Here is a 9160-nt window from a genome sequence, read left to right on the forward strand (position 1 = left end):
CCTGACAAAATCGGCAAAAACCTCAATTTGTGGATGTCCTCATTTGTAAAACGGTTATAAAAATAAAGTAAACAAAGTTTTTTTGAAATTGTAAAAATTCAGAAAGTTTTCTGTGAGGGTTAGGGTTAGGGGTAGGTTTAGGTTAGAAAGTCTATAACTATCTGTATATAAAAACAATAGAAGTCTACGTAATGTCCCCATTTAGATAGCCAAGTGTGTGTGTGTGTGTGTGTGTGTGTGTGTGTGTGTTTCTTAATAACAGTTAAAAACAGATCTATTAAATTGTAATAATAAATCAATGAAAATGATGTAATAAAAACAATGTAAAAAAATGTTTTTACTGTATTTTTGAATAATAAATATAGTCTTGGTGAGCATAAGAGACTTCTTTCAAAAACATTGAAAAATCTCACAGACTTTGCAATCAAATGATTGGGGTCTGTGAGATTTTTTTATGTTTTGAAAGAAGTCTTTTTTGCTTATAAATAATTATATTTAAAAATAATTATCCTAATATAGTTACCGACCAAATTTTTTTGGACCCATATTTTTGGTATTGCACATGTTCGTAATGTTCGCGTTCCAGATTAAATCATGTACTGATGTACTGATCTCATCTTGTATCATTCCCCCTACTGTACAGTCTCTCCCACTCTACTTTCCTGCTAAATTAAAGGCATAAAGCCTATAAATCAAACAAAAAAAGAAAATCATTCTACCAAATTACATTTCTTTGAAAAGAGGATACAGCAGGTCTTTCATTGCTCTCAGCAAAGGCTTTTAATGCATTCCAGTGGTCTAATTCCTTAGTATGAGGGGGCTTTGGAGAAGAATTGCCCTGTTATGTAAGATTCAGACTCGTGCTCAGAGAGGGGAAGAAAGGGGCCGTGAGACTGAGGTCTGTGCTGGCTGTGAGCCTTACATCGGGTGAGTGGTAAAGTAAGACTGACGCACTTTAAGCTGATTAAGGGTTAGTTAGGTCAGTGACCCGGTTTGAACCAGAGACTGTGGGGTGGAGGTGGGGGTTTGACATCAGCTGTTCCCCCAGGCGGTAAATGAGCATGGCCTTGTCCAACCAGACCACAAGTCTCTCGGGCCAAAAGGATGTGACCCACATGGAGTACTGACGCCAAAGACATAATGAGCTTGGAAGGTTGTGTGTATGAGAAAGAAAGTGAATTATAGTTTGTGCGTATGTATGTAAGCTTTTAATATGAAGTTAAGGTACGTCAAGGCCCCTTAGAGTAGCAGGGAATGCGTATGTGAAGGAGCAGAAACGTCCATTGTTATGTTTTGTGATAGTCTCTGTTGCACTACAACCCATGCTATTACTTACTCATTGTGTGTGTGTGTGTGTGTGTGTGTGTGTGTGACAGAGAGAGAGAGACAGAGCGAGCTTCCGTAGCTGCTCTCCCTCATTTCCCCTGGTTGCTGGGCAAACACTCAATAGTTATAAGCTTGCTCGCTCTATATAAACCTCTTACTGTAAATGCTGTAATACACTTAAACCAGACATGGGTTCTGATCCCTTGGGTTATAACCATCAGGCATGTGAACACTCAGATGAGTGATTAAACTAACAATGAATATAGCCAGCTTTTGGCACGTTTCCATTTTTCCATTACCTGTAAAAAATCTAAATAAAATCAAATGTGTAACCAGTCCACTTAATTACTGTTGAGTTGGAAATTACAATGCAAAACTGCTGCTCAAATTATTGCATTTTTGAAAAGATTTTTTGTGTTTGTTTTTACGAAAAGGAATCTCAGAATCTGTTTTGGCCTGTTGTGATATCTGTCAAATGCCTTTCTATCTCACAATTATGATAGCACTACTTAACAGTTTTTTAAATGATTATTTATTATTTTTATTTTTTTAATTTAATTTAATTTGTATTGTATATTTAGTTTAGTTCAATTGTACTTAATTTTACTTTGATACTTTTTAATTATTTATTTTTTAATTTAACTATTTTATTTAATTTTATTGTATATTATTTAATTATATGAGGTTTTATTTCTATTGTATTTTATGTACTATTGTAATTTATTTTTAATTAATTGTATTGTATTGTGATGTATTTAATTTAATTGTACTTAGTTTAAAATTTCTATTTTAATTTAATTTTATATTTATTTTGAATTGTATTGTATGTAATTGTACTGAATTTTACTTTGATACTGTTTATGTATTTTACTTTAATTTTCTATGACATTATATTTAAATTGTATTTCATTTGAATTGTATTTGGATTAATTGTACTTTAATTTTACTTTGATACTGTTTATTTTTTTATTTAACTTGTATTTTTATTTTGTCTTTTTTTATTGTATTATATTTAATTGTATAGTATTTTTTTTTTTACATCATGACCAACCGTTACACTTCTTCATTAGCTCAGCCAATAGAATGGTTCTAGGGACCCCAGTTTATCCAATCTAATGTTTTGTTCCTATATGTATAGTGTCGTTGTTATTGCTGGGCACTCAGTTACTCATCTGTCATTAACAAATGTTATCATCTGGTTGCAGGACAATCTGAGATTATTAGTGAGTCCACTTTGGGGTCAAGGCAACAGCTAATCTTTATGGCCTATTTTGATGAAGTTATTTCCCATTTTGAATGCCTGTGGTCCACCTGATAGCATATCAGATGCCACTATATAAACTAAGGCCTAAAACCACTGTATGGAATATCTTGAGTTTCACAACATCAATAAAGAGCATCCTGACATGCATGTCATAATTCACAAGCTGTTCATGAGAGAAAAGATGTTTTGGAATTTATACTTGAAACCAAAGCTTTCCAAAGATTAGTGTCACCTTAAAGTGATAAGACCACATATCACACAGCATGTTCACTGACTGAAATCAGGATTTCCAATGTGATGCTTTTTTTGTAGCAGACATGAACCACAAAACAGACACTGAGAGGTTTAAAAAAAGTGTATGAAAGCAGGCGTCAGCTTCCCTGCACATGTCTGCGGAGCATGTGATGAGACATCATCAGGGCCAGCCACCTCACACCTTACAGAACTGGAGCACCAATTACCCTCATGGAACCTGGATGGTAGGATGAGTGTTTTCATCAACCGAACAGCTTGAGGTTAATCTGATCTGATAGCGAAATGTCAGTGATGGCTGGTGTATTGTTATTCTGTGTTCTGCAGCTCCTGATAACCCTTAGCTCTTGTTACATGGATTGTATACATGGCATTTTAGTGAAGGGAAACTCCATCAACACAATGCTCAGTGTAGGTAAAGTCTTTCAATTCCTGAGTGTAAATAAGATTTAGGTACTAGGTTTGACCCAGTCATTTTTGTCAGAGCAGATAAGCAATACCCAGGTTTATTACACTTTTAAAAATAGAAGTTCTTTATTGCCATTTTTGGTTCCATGAAGAACCTTTAACTGTTCCATTGAATTGGTCACCCATTGAGCAATAGAAAAGGCTGGCAATAGAAAAATAATCACATGGTTGAATTTATTATTTTTAAGATATTTCAAATCTTCTGCTGCAATAGAATTTGTACTTAATTGTTGTTGTTCAGTCTGCACTACCTTTAAAAAGTTTGGGTCGGTAAGTTTTTGTGTGTGTGTGTGTGTTTAATTAATACTTTTATTCAGCAAGGATGCATTAAATTGATCAAAAGTGACAGGAAAGACATGTAATGTAAAATATATATTTAAAATAAATGCTAAACTTTGGAATGTACTATTCATCAAAGAATCCTGGGAAAAAAAATTGATCACGGTTTCCACAAAAATATTAAGCAGCAAAAACTGTTTACAACATTGATAGTAATTATTAATTATTGAGCACCAATAGTAACTGCTAATAATTGAGCACTGAATCAACATATTTCAATCAACATATAGAATGATTTCTGAAGCAGCATGTCACACTAATGACTAGTAATGGCTGCTGAAAATTTAGCTTTGCCATCACAAGAATAAATTGCATTCTACAATTTAATAAATTACATTATACAAAATATATTAAATATAAAACAGTAATTTTAAATTCCAACAATATTTCACAATGTTACTGTTTTTAAATGCAGCCATATTAGAGGCTGCTTATGCTTCCTGGATCAGAGTAGCAAAACCAAAGGATATTAGAGAGCAGAAAGGCGTTTTTATGTGTTCAATACCCACTTTGCAGCCCCAAAGACACACATGCTTAAAGACACACACACACACACACACACAGTGTCTCCTGGAAGGCCTACAGCAAATCATCAAATAAACCGTCAAACGATGTTGTTAGTGCTTTCAACTTGATTTTCTCTCTGTTTGAATCTCAGCCCTCATTCAAGCTTTCATTCTCTGGATCCCTGGATCGAATAGCATGAAATGTCAGCCAGGCTGTGATGTCTGTGTGTGTGCGTGCTCTTTATAAGGGCCATAGTTGAGCCTCAAAAATCAATGCAGTATTTACATTCTGATGTCAGTCACTTTGTCCTCCAGGCTCAATGCAACAATTCTTATTGGATAATGTAATTTGAAATGTGTCCCCATAGAAATATGTCATTGAATTTGCCCGTCATGTGTGTGAAACTGTGGTAAATTAATGCCAAAGAGAAACAATGAAGTTGGCTCACATGATGCATGATATTTTTTCCAGTCCAGTCTGATTTTCTAGGTATCTTTGGACTTAAGGCGAAACAAGAAATCCTAATTAACTCTACTAGGTATGAAGGATGTACACCTAAGTTTGGTTACTCCTCATTTGTGCAAAGGAGGAAGGTTTAAATGAGGTCAGGAATAGACTTGGGATGCTTTCCACCCGCATATACCCAGCAGTGTTGTTTTGTGCATGGAGTTGTGTGGGAGACAATGAGACAGAGCTGAGTTTGACATGTAGAGCATGAATTAGAGAAAAGTGAGTTTGGAAAAGATTGAAGTATGATAGAACTTCTCACTGATGGAAATGTTCCCATGAAAGATTCCCAAGATACATTGTGTTTAAAATATGTATCCAATTTCCATTGGTACTCTGTGTCGGATTTTGTTACAGAAGCTGCTTGTGTTTTAATTGCTTTGTACATAGAGCTTGACTTGAACTGTGAACTGAAACTCAAATCAGTTTGCCTCAGAGCATAACAACCAAAATATGAAAGCCAGACTGACATATTTTCTCTTTTTGAGGAAAAAAAAAAAAGATTTCTCTTGCTATTCCGGGCTGTGATGTTGGTAAAGATTAAATATCAGATTTAAAACAGAGCTGAAAACACCATCAATCAAATATCTCAATGAAACGTATACATTTTAACTAGGCTCTGTCTGAGGGTTGACGGAGCTTGAAAGAAATATTTGATTAAACACAATATCTTAAGAGGGCACAATTATTTTTTGCCTCAGGCCTTCACAAGCACATAAATGTGCTACTCATTATACTCTCACATGTCCATATTGTGAACAAATTTTTTAGGAAATATGAAAAGATAAGGATAAAGCATGAAATCATCTTTAAGCATGGAATTATTACCATATTAATATACTATGTTATTTACATGGTACCCCAAAATAAACATGGTATTACCATGGTAAATGTTAAAATTATTATTATTATTATTATTATTTTGAAATAATATTAGTACATTAGAGATAATATTTTAATTATTTATTTTAGCTTTAGAAAAATGACAACATAAATACAATTTTTTTTATATATTGATTTTATAATAACAAACTTGTTTAAATGTTTAAAACGAGTCTTAAAATATGTAGCTACCATTATATTTTAATAAAGCTGACGCAAAGGGATCATCATATTTGCGGGTCCTTGGCACTAAAAAATGTGAAAACCCCTCTAGATAACTATGAGATGTTAGAAATATTCATGTACCTCGAGAAGCCAGCTTTGTCTCTATGTTTTCTGGAGCAGATGGCTGAAATGCAAAGAAATAGATTACTCTTTGCAGTGTTGCAACGGAAATTATGGCAGTGATGACAAGGCAGAATTGGTTTATCCCACACAGCCAAATCTGCTGCTCTAGCATTTGGTTTTAGTCTGCAAAGTTTACTAGGCAACAATGATCCACTGATGGAATTGTCACTGTCACGATACACCAAATCAGAAAATATGGCATGCCTTGAGAAATAAAAATTCTTTATTACCTTTGTCCAGCATGTCTTGCTCTCATACTCTTGAATAATTTATCTCGTTAATCCAAATTGCCATTCACCATTCAAAATGTCTGTTTTTCTTTCAGAAGAACTCCTGCCACATTCACCCCAGTTATCAGCAGGCTTTCAGTGTTTGAGTTTAATCAAATCTAGCTATAATCTGAATGTTTTCAGTGTTTGGTTGGTACTAGCACTGTCGGATTAGCATTATTGACCCTAGGCCTCCATTGTATATGTTTGATTGGGTGGATTACTACGACTGTTACAGAGAAAGATGGGATTGTCCATCAAGACAGCCGAGTGGGCATATCAGCAGCTGCAGTGACCCAAGAGATTTCGCATGTTCAGTCAAAAAGGAGACATCTAGTTCTTGAAATATCCCTTTTTTTTTATGCAGGAATGGAATTATCAAGGGGCTTCCATAGATTTAGTGTCCCATTGATGATTGTTTTGGGAAACTGTGGAATATGGATGGATGAATGGTTGAATGAATGGAGATATAGTTGGTGTAGTGAGGCCAGAGGAAGGCTTCAGATGTCAGGCAAAGTGACAAGAGAGGGATGATGGGGATTCTTCATCAAAAGCTATATATCTTTCATGGAATGTGGGTTTTACTGTAGCAGTTGCCTGTTGGATGAGTTGAGGAAAATGAGTAGATCCATTTCAGGCCACAAGAGGTCATTTGCTGTGAGGTCTGATCCATAGGGCTTGTTTCTCTGCTTCTTCTTTTGAGCCTGGAGACTCAATACATAAACACTTTCCTAACCAATCACTGTTTGTTAAAGGGATAGGTCAGCCAAATTTTTTTGAAAAATGTCTCTGTGTTTTGTTTTTTTTTCCGTTTTTTTTCCATTCGGAAAAAGTCAATATTTTGACATTCAGTGTCTGGACAAAAACAGCTGAAACATTATTGTGTGCTCCTGAGAAGAAAAAGAAATCATAATTTTCATTTTGAGCTGAACTATCCCTTTAAGATTATGTCCTCCCATTGCAGTGGTGAAAAGTTCTTGATGCTTCATCCTAAAGAATTCATAACCTTTTGCTGGTATCAAACTCTTTGCAGGTTACAATAGCCCATGATGAATGGTCTGAAATAATACAAAGACATCACCACGCTAAGGCGTAGGTCATTTCCTTCTCAGCTGTCAGTGGTGAACCTTATTCTCCTTTCACCCTCCCCCAGAGGCTCTCTTCCTCTGTCTAGGTCTGCCATTGTTGGCCTACTGCATCCAGACATCAATCCCCCTCTCAGGGACAGATGAGAGAAGGTCAGGGGTGTAGGTCAACCCTCCTCATGCTCACAGCATAAATCCACCTCTGCCTATCAATTGGCCTCTCCATCTTGGTGTAAATAATGATGCTATTGTTGGACCAAATCGTGTCCTGTGTCCGAGCGATAAGCCAAATATAGTTGTTACAGCTTCCAAATGCTGACTTTGAAGAAGTGCTACTTCCACTTACCTCAGGATTTCTCATAAACTGATCAATCACCATGTATATAGTAATAGTCCTATTTAAGAATTCCTTGTACAGTATGTGATTCTGGCTCTGTGATACAAAGTTGCACCTCATAAAATTGTATTTGGCTGAGAATTAATGCTACGTGCCATTCTGCACATTGGCAAACTTGAAGATCTGCTGACGTAATGTGATCCTCATCATTTCCGTCAAAAGGGATGTTTGACCTTTTTTTTGATGCACTGATGTCTTGATGTGTGCATGACTGCTTGAATGTTTTACTATAATAAGATTTATCCCAGGCTTCAGTCACAGACTTTGATCTTTGTTAATGTGTCAAATATTGAATGTCAACCTAACACTACTATAGTACTACTACTACCACTACTATTTTTTCTTTAATTATATCATGCTCATATTGCATTATCCTTGGAACGCATTATCCCCAACTATATATATATATATATATATATATATATATATACTATAATATATATATTTTATTTTATTTTCTGTCAACCCTCTGTGGCACATATTTCACTTCTCATCTTCCTTTTATGTCTCTCTTTTAGCTTTTTCCCTCTCATCCCCCAAACTTTCTACATTGTACATACTTGTACATCTGGCTAATGTCACAGTGAGAGATGTCACTTCTGCATAACTGTCATGTGTGACGGCTGGTTTGGACCCTCTGAGCACACAAGCTCTTTTGATGGGGTGACGATAGGGGGAATGGGTTAAAGAGTGGGTCATGGAGAAGGGAGGGTCATTAGGACAGATACACAGACAGATGAGGAGGAGACCCTGCTGGCTCATCTTTCTGATGGATGCCCTGAAAAAATGGAGTGGACCTAAGCAAAGTTCCTTCTCATTTATTTCGGCATTGCTCAAATTAAAATCTCTCTGAGTGCAAATTCAAGAACTGTGAGTGTCATCAACATCAGCATGCTCAGTAGACTGTGCAATTAGGTTAGCCATGAACTACTCTGGTTAAAATACAAATGTACACATTTTTTTGAATCAACCCCCTGAAACCATACATAAGCACCATTCTGTGAATTTTGAATACAATGTCAAAACACTTTATTATTTTGTTATAATTATATATATATAATAAGAAACATTTAATGTTATTATATGAAAAATAATATAATATAAAACACACAATGCTAATTTAAGTCAGTGTAGCCACATTAAACATATTTCTTGGTCCAGTTTCCAGTGACATCGCTGTGTAACGAATCAGTCCACTGAAGGCGAGTGTAGTGAAGAACCCAAGTGCAGTTTATTTACAGGTGATCCAAACAATAATCCAAACAGACGAAGACTAGAGACACAGACTTGACGAGACATGAACAGACTTGACGAGGCATAACAGACTAGACTAACCGACAGCGGGTTACAACATCAATACACGACGAGAGACAATGGCATGGCGGAGCAGAGACATGGACAGACCACTTGACGGCGAGTTCATGAACAGCCTCCGTGGCCGTGACAGGACAGACAGTGAGTTCATGAACAGCCTCTGTGGCTGTGACAGGACAAGCAAAGAGTTCAGAAGCGAACG

At 35.9% G+C, this 9160-nt stretch overlaps 1 protein-coding gene across 1 annotated transcript in view; it reads left to right on the top strand.

Moving 5' to 3' along the window:
* The window catches only part of pik3r3b (phosphoinositide-3-kinase, regulatory subunit 3b (gamma)), a 163935-nt gene that overhangs the window by 123321 nt on the left and 31454 nt on the right, over positions 1 to 9160 (top strand). The window lies entirely within an intron of this gene.

Source organism: Sinocyclocheilus rhinocerous, unplaced genomic scaffold, assembly GCF_001515625.1.
Source record: "Sinocyclocheilus rhinocerous isolate Xijiao unplaced genomic scaffold, SAMN03320098_v1.1 scaffold690, whole genome shotgun sequence".
Taxonomy (NCBI): Eukaryota; Metazoa; Chordata; class Actinopteri; order Cypriniformes; family Cyprinidae; genus Sinocyclocheilus; species Sinocyclocheilus rhinocerous.